Here is a 13,679-nt window from a genome sequence, read left to right as displayed (position 1 = left end):
GCAAATGAGGCATGAAAGAGTAATCTGGACATGCACTTAGTGAAAGGAACAGACTGAAAAAGAAAAAAACAGTCATATAGCTTCAAGCTGTGATATTGAAAAAGAAATAATAAATTAAACAGTTCAGGGTTAAAGAAAAAAATTAAGTGTATTTGGAAACTGTGAAAAAACCCGAAGTATGACTTGCTGTTTCTTTATTTCAAGGACCTTAAAGACAGAAGAGACCTTTGTATCATCTCTTTTGACTTCCTGAATAATACAGGCTTTTATATTTCTCTCCTCTTTTAATACTTAGGTTACCTTTTCAGGTACAGTTAAACCAATGCAATGGTCAGGTGCATGAAAACAAGTACCCCTGATTAACTGTGTCATTGAACTACACTGTTAGGCTAAAGGACAGAAGGATTATTTCTGTCCTTCAGGGAATAAACAGTTCCACTCCACAGGCAGAGGACAGGGAAGACAATTCAGCTCATAACTGAGGCCATGCTAAGAAGATAATAATCCACACCACTGACTGAAAAACAAAACCAAAACCTATCAAAACAGCTGGTTTTCCCAGTTGCAAAATTTGTATTTTCCCCAAAGCTGACTAGACTTTAAGTGCCCAAATAAAGCTCATCAGTGAATGTACCTCCAGAGCAGGCTTCCTGTTTTTATCTTAACCTCTGCTTGCTCTTTCCATTTTCATTCTCAACAAATGGCCCCCTCATCAGTTTTGGAGAAGTCAGGAGACAAGCTAAGCAAAAGTCTAAAATAAAAATGGTCAATTGTTCTTAAGGAAACAGGAGAGGGAGAAAAAGAAAGAAAATATTCTTCTCCACTCTTACAGTCATAAAAGCCCTGAAGCATAAGATTTGATTAAAACCATATCTTTATTTAGAGCTGCAAGTGCTGTGGGCATACCTAAGGCAATGCTTAACCCTCTGTTCCCTAAACGAGGCTCAGTGATTTCCACAGGGCTGCTTGAGTGCTGCAGCAGAGAAGACTCCAGCATGAAATATTACTGTGGAGAAAGAGCTGCAAATCCTGTAGTTACAAAGGGACAAAAGAGTGAAAAGGCTAAGTAAAGGTTTCAAAGTAAAAGAAGGAAAGAACAGGGGAGTGTAAGGCACCTAAATACACAAAAGGCTAGCTGGTTTAAAACTTAACATAAAAGATGACAGGAATTTGCCCAAAGTTGAATTCAGAGCCAGACAGGTATGTAAATCTCATTTTAACAACATCAAACAGAGAATCCAACACTGCCTCAAATCCTCTATTTATTCACCCTCACCTGACATCTGGATTGAACACCAGTTCCCTGTGTTCAGTATTCCTTTGACACCTACAAAGTTCTCAGCAGACAAGGTCATTTTCCTCTTACTTAATACTCTCACATATCCCAACACAACATCAGTCTTTCATGATAAGCCTCTAACACAGTTCTGATAGAGGTGGTTATCCATGAAGGCATCATTCCTCCTTACTGACTAACGGGGGGCAAAAAGAGAAAGAAAAAGAATGTAAAGAACATCAGCATCTCCCTGCGGATACAGTCTCATTCTAGGATCTTCAGATCTACCAACTGCACTACCCTGGCTGTCAGCCTCCCAACTTCTAAGCTGGCACCTCACATCACTGTGTATCATGAAACTATTCTCATGATTTACTACAACTTGTTACATCTTCCTCAGACTTGCTATTAATGATTTAAATAACAGTTACAGTTCTTGTGAGATATATATAACAAATTTATCTATTCTGAGGTAGATGCATCTCACAATGGATTTCATTTCTGATATGTTTTGGTTTCTTTTCTTAAGTGTCCTATCATTGACTTCAAGTATGTCAGGATTTTCATTTCTCTTTTAAATGGCTTATTATTAAAGCAACCAGTTTTCTGGATTGTAAGGAGTCATCACTTCTCACTTTCTTGGAAGGAAGGCTGTAAAACATCCCATCATTTTAGTACAGCCTACAAGAGGGTGATGATTTCACTACACCAACAATCATTTCAATTTTGAGGAAAATGGCAATTCTTAAAGCTCTAGATACATTAATAAAATTTTGTGCTATAATCTGTTCACATAAACAAGCAGAGAACACATGATAGAAAAAGGTGATTTGTACAAAAGCAAACATCGTGTGTTTAGGCCAGAGACACCTTTGTTATCCACAAAAACAAAGTCTCATACTTATGATCTTCTTGCATTAAGAAAAGACTGTATATTAGTATAAAGTCCCTCCTGGTCACATTGAACCTGCAGCAAATACAATCCAGGCTGGAGTGTGTGAAATGATTGTGTCTATGCACTTGTAGCTCCCATATGCAGGCAAAGGCTTCTTTTATGTTTATTTACACTTTGTATCATCTTACCTCACCATTATCTGCATTGTTCTGCCCTGGCTCAGATTCACTGCCTCTACCTGAAACACTCCAGGTTTATACAGGGGTGAGCATAGGAGAATCAGCTTTACAGGGTTGCTGAGGAAAGAATGTAATAACAGCACTTGCTGCCACATAAAGAAACTGGAAAAAGAACTTACCTGAAACACTACAAGGGAAGAGAAAAGAGAAGAGAAAAGGTCCATTGCAGTGACTTGGAACTAGCACAAAGACAAGGATTAAGCAGTGGTTTCCTAGGAAAAATAAGCAAGGGGCATAAACTGCTTAACCTAATCCCATGACATAAAAAGGAAACAATGGCCAACTGACAGAGAACAAAAAAGGGGAAAGAGAAAGCAAGGGTTTCTTTCTTTTCTTTCATGCCTGTGGTTTATCAGATACTACACACCTTGAAGAGCAGTTTAATTGGATGAAGAGCTCTCTGTTATTATCCAAACACATAATCACATTAAAGTTTGACTTATTCACTTCAACCAGAACAAGTAGGTAGCAAAGGGTCAGGGAATTATGTAAATTGAAGCATGCATTTCTCCATGAACCCTGAAAGACTGACTTAAACTATACTAAATGCTTTTCATCTTCTTAAAACCGATTTTCCAAAAGTAAAACTCCAAAACAGATGTAATCAAACATGTGCTGTTGACTGTCCTCTCTTAAACAAATCAGCCAGTGATGTATGTCACCACAAAGCATGTTAGCTATTTTCAGCAGCTTTTCATGTGTATTATGAACTGATCTGTGGCTTATTTTAACTATATGTAACAGCAGATGTGGGATAAAGAATTTGATATGTCAACACCTAACAGAAAATGGTCTCCTGTGGCTTTTGTGAACGTTATGCAACGGCTACTCTGGACTGTAATTCTTCCCAATAAACATCTAATTCCCTCCAGTGCAGGCACAGAAATGGGATGAAGCCTTGGTGAGAAGGGGAGATAAACACTTCCCTGCAAAGTGGCAGTGAAGAGGAAGGAAGCAGGAGGACAATTGAGATGCAAGATGTACAGAATGCCTAGTTCTCTCCACCAAATCTACCTAGGCACCAAATTATGATCTCTTCACATCCATAATTTAGTTTCTGTGCTTTTTTTTGGCTGAACCCACTCTTTAGTCGAGATGCTATTTAATATGAGCATAACATTAACACCTCATTTCATCTTTACTATGTGGCCACCAATTGCACTATTCACAGCTGATATGTGCAGATCCATGATCCTGGCCAGGCATGCCTTTATCACCATTTTAACTTATTTCATGCCACTTAGAAGATCCCAAACCATCAGAATAGTGTGAGAACTTTTTTGTTGTTTCAGTGTGCAGTAACCGAAACTTGATATGCAGTAGTGAAAAGTGGAACATAAATGCAGTTGAAAATTGAGATCCTTTCCCTGTATTACTAAACCACCAGACTTCCTTACTAAATTTGAAAGTTTAATTAGAGATGAAGTTGTCTTTCTGCTATTGTTTTGGTGTTCACTGCCAGGGTTATACATGGAGACCTTAACCGGCTCAGTGAGATAGAGCTTTTCAACTTTATTTTAAACTTCCTGCAATTCACCATTATGATATATTCACTGTTTAACAGGAAATTATCAAAGGGTCTGGGAATTCTTTCTATTCAGGGCAAAGGGCTGAATCTTCATGCGCACAAGAGATACCAAGTAGCACTGGCATAGGAGTAGGGAAAGGACTGAAGTTAAGATGACTCACACTAAAGAGCTCTCACTGTCTCTCTACCCCCTTCCCTTCTCTCCTCCCCTCTCTCCAGTTTGGCAGACAAGAGAGTAGGCAAGCTGGAAGCTTTCAGTTCTGCCTGATAGTCTAACAAAATGCCTAGTACAGATGCAGGGAGCCAGCATAAAAGTGTGGTGTCTGATTAGATGAGATACCAGAAGCCAAGAAAAAGATTGCGGTGCCTGCTGAGTTGAAATGGAAGTCAGGTTGAAAGGAGGTGTTCCTCCTGCTCAGGCAGGCAGCACAGGCACTGGGGAAGAGCAGGAAGTGAAAGATGAAAAAATGTAGGGAATGATAATGTTTTAAATGAAAACCTGAAGCAGATAGCAATTAGAAAGAAAAAAACAAAAAAACATTAATAGCATACTCTAATCTTATCACTAGGGATATCAGTATCACTAAAAGACACTTCAGGATGTGTGGAAGTAGCAAGCTCCATTGAAGGCCAAAGAGGAACTTCAGATACTCGCTGCCAGTGACAAGGCTGTACACATGGTTTAAAATGTGTACATCTGTGCTTAACCCCTCCCTGAACAAAGCTATTGCATTACCAAACTCAATTTTCCTGTCATCTATAGAATAGAAGAGAACAAAACAGAAACAATAGTTCAGTTGGAAGGGACCTACAACAAACTTGCAGTCTGATTACAAGGTACATCAGTTTTTTCACAAGTTATAAAAGATGACAAAGGTATTAATAATCCTAGAATTTTACCCAGCTTTCTGCAGTGTCTTCCTTCCTCCCTGACGCACAAAAATAGGTGGGGATACTAAAACCAGAAAATGGGTGAGCAAGATTGGTAGGACCAAAAATGTCACTGGGTTAGCAGAGAGAGTGAATCCTTTAAATAGAAAGAGGTATACACAGTCAAGGAGAAGTTCTTAATCAAAAAAGAACTGAGCAGACTACCCCCACTGAAGTGATTTGTCTTTGTTCCTCAATGCTATTGCTCACGCTTGCTGTTCCATTTAATTACAATTGGCACTTGTGGGAGCCAGAAGTGGGTGGTGGGCAGGAAGACACAGGAATGCCTGCAATGTAGCAAGTGACTGATCATTTCAGGATCCTCCATGACCTGCTCTGTCCCTCTTAAGTGGGAGGGTGAAAGCAAGCAATAAAAGGACAAGCCATTTTTTCTCTTTTTCAGTATTATGCATTTCATATTTCTAGACTTCCTTTAACTCCCACTAGTCACTTGAAAAAATCACAATTTTAAACACCAGGCTTTAAGAAATTTTAATTTAATTTTCTTTAAAAATAAATATTTGAAAAATAATTCAAAAATGTTTGCAATCATGCATATGAATCTTGATCAAATCACTGTTCAGTTCCTAGTCCCTGTGTAATTACTTGCGTAAAACACCTCTTGTGAATAGCAAGTAAATCATTAGTGATTAGATTTTTTGGATTGTTTTGAAGAGACCCAGCTGCTGTCTTTATGTCAAAGAACATCCATAAGGCACCAGTGATTAAACAGCATGGTATTTTTGCATGTTAGACATCACATGCTTGGATATTAATCACGCCTAGTGCTTTTCAGATGTGAATTGTGAAGCATCTCACTGAAAACCAGTTATAGTTCCTCTTTACAGACTGGGAAGCTGAGGCACAGGCCAAGTGACTTGCTCATCTCATACAGCAGATCTGAGGTCACAGCCCAGATTCCAGCAGGGGGAAATTTCCCTTTTTTTCTTGAATTTTCACCCACCTTTCATTTTCTAATTCAAGTGCCAAGACAAAGAAAAAATGTGGATCATTTGGTGATAAAGAAGACAAAAAACCCAAATGACAACTCAAAAAAACCCCCAACACCCTAAGAACAGGGCAAGCATATTGCCAAGATTAGAACTGAATTCAAATTAGAAAAAAAAAAATACTAACCTTGTGTAATCTTTTTTTTTCTTTTTCTAAAAGAAAATAAAGTTTTTTCTAGAATAAACAGCTCTTCATTCACCCTAAATCAACAACTGAAAAATAGCTCTCCCATCCAAAAATTGTTATATTGAAGCATAGCTCTATCATCATTACTGAGATATATATGTAGAAAGAGAAAGGGAAGCACGAGGGTTTCTTTGCTTAATTGTGATAGCAGCAAGAACTGCTTAGTATATCTGCAAGACATATTTTCTGAATAAAATATGGTGGCTTTGCAAGTGACTCTCAGAAGTAATTTTTCACTGTTTATATATAAAAATATACATATGAAACATTCACTGAAGCATATATATGTTTCATAAACCAAATGGAACAACAGCTGTATATCATTACCAGAGTGAGAAATTAAAACATTCTTTTGTGTCAGCTGTGTAGAGGGCAGAGTTATTTATAAGACGCACTAAATATACAGTTGAGTTTCCTACTGAACTCAAAAAAAGGTACAGAAGCTACTCATAAAGCTGAGTCAGTGACTGTAAAAAGATGAGTTTGTGGAGCAGTGCTGAGCTGGACCAGAGAGATCGTGGTGACATTTAGTGGTTACAATACCACTGGAACAGCAACCAACTCCTCCAGAGGAAGTGGTATTGTGCTTACTCAAATTTTCTGCCCTCCCTCAGGTTCCTGAATTTGCAATCTGAAAGTCTTCAGCAGGCTTAAATCCGGAGACAATAATGTTCCTCCACTTCCTTGCCCAGGAAGCTTTAAATTACAAGGATGGATTATTTTAATTGCTACTCTTTGGCTTCTCTGCTTGAGCTATTGGTAAACATCTATGGCAAAACATATGCATGCTGAAGTAATAGCTGTATCAGACCATGGTGTTTTGAAGCCACTGCATTATAAACTTTGCACCCAGAATAATCAATAAAGAATATAAGTGGAAATCTTCATTAAGAACTTGTAGGCAGCAGTAGCTTTAAGTCCTAACATTAGTAAACTGCCCACTAAATTAACCAGCACGTGTCATCAGTAAGCAAGTCTTGAAGATATGGGGCAAGCTCTGAATTGCTGCAAATGGAAGTCAGGGACCCCATTGTGCTAAAAATCTGTTTCAATGATTTCAATTTCTGCATCCTTCTGACAGTCAAATCCTGATGTGAGTGCTCCTTTAAATTAATAAATAGAGAAAAGGTCAAGCTCAAATTCTGGATCCAAATGTGCTTAGATTATGATTTTTTCAGGCTCCTTAAATGAGAATTTGGGTCAACACTGATGTTATCAAGAAATATTTAGTAGAATTTAAAGGCACCATTCCTTACTATGGGGATAACAAATCATATCCTCCAGTGCAGAAGGAGAGCTGTATAATAGGGAGAAATGTCCTGCAATCATCTCTGAGTCTTGCAGGGCCCTTTGCTCACAGCAGCCCTTTTCCAGGCTTTTCCAGGCTGTCCCACGCAGCACAGAAGGGAACGGGGCATTTACTCCATCCCCATCTTCACCAGCAGCCAGCATGGCTGCCTGTTTGCACTCTTCCAGTATCAAGATACTTGCTGTTGCCATGTCAGATGCCATGCAGCATGTGTTCCCTTTTTAATCTTAAACTACCACAGCCTCCATGGACAAGCCTGAGAGGACACAAAGGACAGGAGGGGAAAAAGAAGGAGGTGAGAGCTCCTGTGGCCCAAGAGGAAGTCAGAACCAGTAAAAGCTTTCTCATTAGTTTCAGCAGCTGATTCTTCTTTGCCTCCCCTTTCTGAGAGACTGCACCTCACTTCCTCAAGCCCTCAGCATCCAACTCCCTTTCAGACCTGGGCTCCCTAGGCCTTCTTTCATTTGAAGGTAAGAGGTCAGCCCTACCTTGAAGTTCATGTTCCCAAGCCATAGTTTGTAATAGTGAACAGCACCAAGCTCCTCCATAAAACTTTTTACTTCCTTAGGGATGGAAAGAGGAGCGGGTTTCACTGTTTCTATTTTACAGAGGGAAAAATTTAGGTTCTAAAAAAGTCATCCAGTGAATAGGAACAGAGAGACTCTTGGGCATTACTGACCACAGCTGAGGTGTCTTAGGTCCTATTTCACTTTCAGTTTGCCTTTGCAGCAAGGCATGCATGCATGTAGCTACACGTCTGAGTGAACAGTTATTTGTTCCACCTCATGATTTTATGTCAGTTAAATTTCAAACAATGTGGTGCTGCATACAGGGCTGCTGATCAAGGGCTGTATAAATTGCACTGCTCTTCCACCCACCTTAACATGCAAACTGCTGTGTGAAGGCAGGAGGATTGCAGTGCACACGTGCACAAGTCCCAGTAGACAACAGAGTGCAAACACAGCAGATGGTGACAAGGCAGCAGCAGCAAAGAGGTAAAACTGTCAAATTTAAAGCTAAGCCTAAAGGCATCTCTGCCATGTTTTTATTCTCAGTGGTGCTGAATTCCCCAAAGTTCTAATATATGGCTATAAAGAGGGTAAAGAAGGAAATATTGGCTCTTTGTTAAGTGGTGGGGTTCAGAGTTTGCTCTAGCTGGGCAGCAGCTGTCCCCTCTGAGCCAGCCAGGGTGAGTGTGCCAGAGCCATGGTGTGCTGGGACCACAGCTCAGGGGGAAGGGTTTAGTTGTGCTTCCTCCCCTCAGCCACTCCTCAGGCCAGAGGCTGGACAGACCCAGAGCTTTATAAGGGAGGGGAACATACTTAGGATAGGTGTAAAACACAGCTGATACCCCCCTTGGCCAGAACAGTGGGCAAACAGCCACTTGGTTTATGCAGCTATGAAACACCACATGGAAAATCGGGGTGTTCCAGATAGTCCTGCACTAAATGAAATACAAACCCAGATGAAAGAAACATGGGAATGTGTATAAGTTCAGTTATCTTCATCCATTTTCCAGCTAACCACTTAATCACAGAACTAAATAGTTGATATTTATGGATTTGTTGCAAGGGGAGGCTGTCACAGACAAATTGTCTTCCGCCTTATTACCAAATATTCTGGAAAAGACAGGAAATAAGTCCTAATCTAATTGTGCTGTTGCCTGATGCCAATAATTATGTACCCAATATGGGATTTATCTGTCTTATCAGAAAAATATTATATTAGCTTGTGTTTTCAGCTAAGCAACATTACTTTTAATTTTTATAGTCTTGTTCAATATCTTTGGTAGTTTTGTAAAGGATTAAAACATTTTGCTTGGCTAAACTAGTTCTGGTTGCATTACTATCCCAAATGAGCATATTTCCCTTTTGTTCTGGTCTAGTTACTGCTTCCAGGGCAAGAGAGCTTGCTCATGGGAACTCCTGGCTAAAGAGCCCATATGTCCAACCCTCAGATCCCTTCCCCAAACACTACACGTGTAAGGTTTAACAGCTTTTCCTATTCCTTTCTTCTTTACAAGGCCTGACAGTGAGCTTGGCTTTGAACAGCTCACAACCCCAGTTGCACCCATATTGCCAGTAAGGACTGAGTTTGATCTTACACAGGAAGTTTTCCCAGTCTATGCCTGAAGAACCAGTTTCCTCACCCCAAGGCTCAGCCAGGGTGGAAGGCAGCACACAGGCTGTGGAGACACAGAGGAGCTAACATAACAGCATAGGCATTCCCACTGACACGGGAATATGCTTCCTTCAAGCTATTAACACAGCATTCAGATCATGAGTCAGCCCCTTTTTCACCTAATCTCCTCCCCTTAAAAGGTGCAAATACATACATATGCACACACACACACACACACACACATACATACACATATATGTACACACACAAATTTTTGAACAATAGAGTTGTTGTCTTCTTAACCTACTACCTTTTAGAACTATCAAGCTTTTCCTCATGTTTTCTTGACTAAAAGGGGTCTATTCCTCATTGGAAAAAAAAAATCAGCATATTTGCATGCCTGAATCCAGAATTTGAGCAAAATTAATATGCTACAATGAAAAAAACCAACCCTACATAGTTTCTGTGCTGTATTGGACTGTGCTCAGCCTGGTATGAATGCAAACCATCAGTGCCATACCTTCCAAAATAGGGAAGACACAGGGGCCCATTCTGTAGAGTAGTGATAATAAAGGAATTTTTGCACCACGAGCTGGAGTTAAACCAAATTCCAGTGAAGAAATCCTGGCCATTAGAAGCCAATGAGGAATCTGCCATCACCTGTCCAGACAGAACTTCACTTTTGCAGTTAAATGTAGTCAGCTTGATGTATTTTCTTATCATTTCTCATTTTAAAACTTTTGCACTGGTAGTTCATTCATCTAAGATGAGAATTAAAGGTTTTCAGTTAAGGGAAGTAAAACTATTAGCGCTATTTTAAATCACTATAGAAAAACAATGGAAAACTATTAAAAAGCATATTAAAGCAAATAGTTTAAATTAAAGCTAAGAGCTCATGGATGTTTGCATGTTAAAGTTGCCTTATTAGGAGCCAGAAAAAAATGACGCTATCCTTCCTGCTTATCTACATTTATTCCTTTTCGTAGCACAAATCCCTTTGTAACACATTTTTCCCTCTAGTGGCCCAACTACTTTAGAGTCTTTAGCAGTCATTATTTTCTAAAAATACTGCAGCAATTTTAATCCTCCAGACATGTAAGACTTCACATAAAAGAGTAGAAATGTCCTACAGAACACAAACAAGTCACTTTTATATAAAAGCAGCCCTGACTAGATTAAATCTCTGGCATAAGAAGCTGAGTATATAACTATTCAAGTAAACATCCATTTAGGTTATATATTAAGCCTTTTTATCACTTGCTGTATTATAAGAAACAATAAACTATTATAGCATGATTGCTACAGTCCTGTTCTCTGGGAAGTAGTTTAGGGCCTCTTTCCTCCCCACTGCAATTTTAAACCAAATAATACACTCATTTCGTCAGTGGCAGGCTTCTTGTCTAAAACTCAATAGCAATTTAAAAATCATTCTTATGCATATGAGTCAAAGTAAATTTACAAGTAGAGCACGTGCACAGAATATTTTAGAGTATTTATCCTGATAACCACCAGGAACTTCTCTTTGACTTTTTACTTAAAAGTACAGAGAGCCTTCATAATCTCTGAAGTTTATACAGTCCTGAAGTTTCAAGGATGGAATTCTGGAGGAAAAATATTTTTTACTTTCACATATCACAGTCTAGACACTCACATTGACTGGTGGTGTCATCCTGACTGGTGGTGTCATCCTAACTTTGGAAAGTTTTATTTTTGTCTATCATACAGACCTACTGATCTTTCTGGAACCACTCAGTCTCTGAAGAAATGCACAGAATTGTTTGTCTGAAATTCCAGACTTGGAAAAACCCACATGATAAGCATTCACAGCACCAAACTCTATAAGATCAAAAGCGAAAAAAGCTTGACTTTGCTGGACATAATACACACTTGTGCTATCTTGAGACAAGGGGGAAAGAAGGATTCAAAAAAGAGTGCCCAACAAACAGCATCTTTTGTTAGTGCTTAAGCTTGCCACAATCCACACTGAGAATTGGGGCAATTTTTGTAGAGCAGCACTGTTAATTGTTGCTAAGATCTTTCTGAACTAACTGGTGCCTTCACTCACTAGAGTTACTGCCATTTAAAGTTATAAATGAGCCCCAAGTTTCTGCCTTTGCATTGTCCTGGCCTTCCAAGAAGAATGATTCCCAGGGCTCAAAGAATACACTGGATGGGAGATGGAAGTGTTGCCACAGGAAATGCTAGGATGGCTCAACACTTCCTCTGTGAATTTTTAACTAATAAAATGTTCAAACACCTGCTTTCCAAAGAGCCCAGCAGGCATGAAGTGAGCTCATACCACACAACTTGCATTCCCAGAGCTTGCCTATCATTTGCCCTGAACCAAAAGCCAAACTTCTTAACTTGTTTTACCAGGGGGAGAAAATGAATTGTTTCTTTCCCAAATCATTCTCCTCAAGGACATATAAGGCACTTCCATTATAACACTATCGGCTTGTCTGTGTGACAGAGAACTTTTGGGTCTGAAGGACAAACTCTGAAGGAACAAAAACTTGCTCTTCCTGAAGAAGGAACTAAATGGCCCTGAGAGTCTCTAACCTTCTGCCGTAATGGCTGTTTCCAGGCCACAAATCATGTTACCAGCCAGTGAGGGTGATGTAGGACTGAATTCCTGGCACAAATCAGGGATTGTAAGTAGCTGCAGGAAGAGACCATGGTCTGATGGTGTCTCTTCACCTGGATCAGTTTCAATTACTTCAGACACTTGATCAAGGCAAGGAGGTATCTTGGTTCAGTTTTCCTCTGGAGTCAAGAGAGAGAAATAGGAAGCTTCCCAAGGCAAACCAAAACTTCTCAGCTCCTAAGCCTCTTCATCCCTTCTAAAAGGGTGTGATATTCAGGAGTATCAAGGCATTACTGGGCAAAATAACCTCTACAAGTGATATTGGATGTGGCGCACATTTGAATATGCTAAGAGGCATCCATCTCAAAATGCTTCTGAATTGCACTTCCTTTTTGACACACTGTAAACCAAAATCTTTTCAGGGAGTGCTCTTTAGATGGCATAATTATGTGGCTGGTTTTAATGCTCAATTGTAGTATTTTGCCCACATCCCTCTTGAGTCATATACTTTTTGTTACAGACTATCTTTGTTTTTTGCAAGATGACAAAAGACAGACTGCAAGTCAATAATGAGACAGCATTGCTTATTTTGCTCTCATTGTGGCTTATTCCATAATGTGAAGTGGAGCAGGTGATGCACCTATTTTAAGCAGAAGAGAGTTCCGTGCTGGCTCCCACCCTGCTGCATTACAGATTCCCCAAAGGAAACAGCTCAGAGGAACAGAAAAGACACTGGAGAATTAATCACACTGCTCCTTCCTGATGAGAACACCGAGCTATTAGCTGACTTCAGGTAGAAAGCCCTGGGATTTGCTGCAGAAAAGGCTGGGGGTGAAGAGAATAGCTCAGGGATAGACAGCCTCAAGTTAAAGAAAGAAAATTATACTCTTTGAAAGCCTTGGCAGGGGTGAAGGAAAAGCCCCTGCAGCAAAGACTGAGACAGCTACTGGTATCTCAGGCAACATTTTAATAAGCTCAAATCTCAGGAAACTGAACTCTGCAAGAAATAATTTGAGGTTCATTTCGGTACTGAGAGAACCTGAAGGAAAATTTAGCAGGGAATCTCCATGGGAACGTTCTTTCTAAAACTATATGTTTTTCCCAGAGCAGTCTGACCCTCCACACACTCTCTCAGGAAGCCTCTTTCCTGGTGAGCAGAAAGGTGCTGACTCAGATCAGACAGGAGGAAGATGCATTGGGCATGGTGAGTAATATGGTAGAAGAATGGGAGATTTGAGCCATTTGGTGAGGGAAGGCAATGGGAGTCTTTCCAGGAGAAGATTTTGAGCCACAGTTTCACACCCTTTGACTGTAGACAGGGTTGCATCACATGACAGATCAGGGAGACCAGCTGGGCCACCACAGAGGATCAGAGACCAGCAGAGAGGCCTTGGCCACTAAAGGCTTGCTGGGTGGGAGGGAAACATGAGAAGAGAGAAAACTGTGGGAGCAAAAGACTGAAAAGAGTTGACAGGTCTGGCTGGTGGGAACCAGGGGACAGCGTCTTTATAGGCTTTTCAGAGCTACTGCAACCATGGTGTTAAAGGCAATGTCCCAGTTGCTCAAAGAAGCTGAACTCAGCCAGATTTCCCAGCTCTTA

This window comes from Haemorhous mexicanus, chromosome 3, assembly GCF_027477595.1.
Source record: "Haemorhous mexicanus isolate bHaeMex1 chromosome 3, bHaeMex1.pri, whole genome shotgun sequence".
In the NCBI taxonomy this organism is placed as follows: Eukaryota; Metazoa; Chordata; class Aves; order Passeriformes; family Fringillidae; genus Haemorhous; species Haemorhous mexicanus.
Note: the sequence above shows the minus strand (reverse complement) of the source record.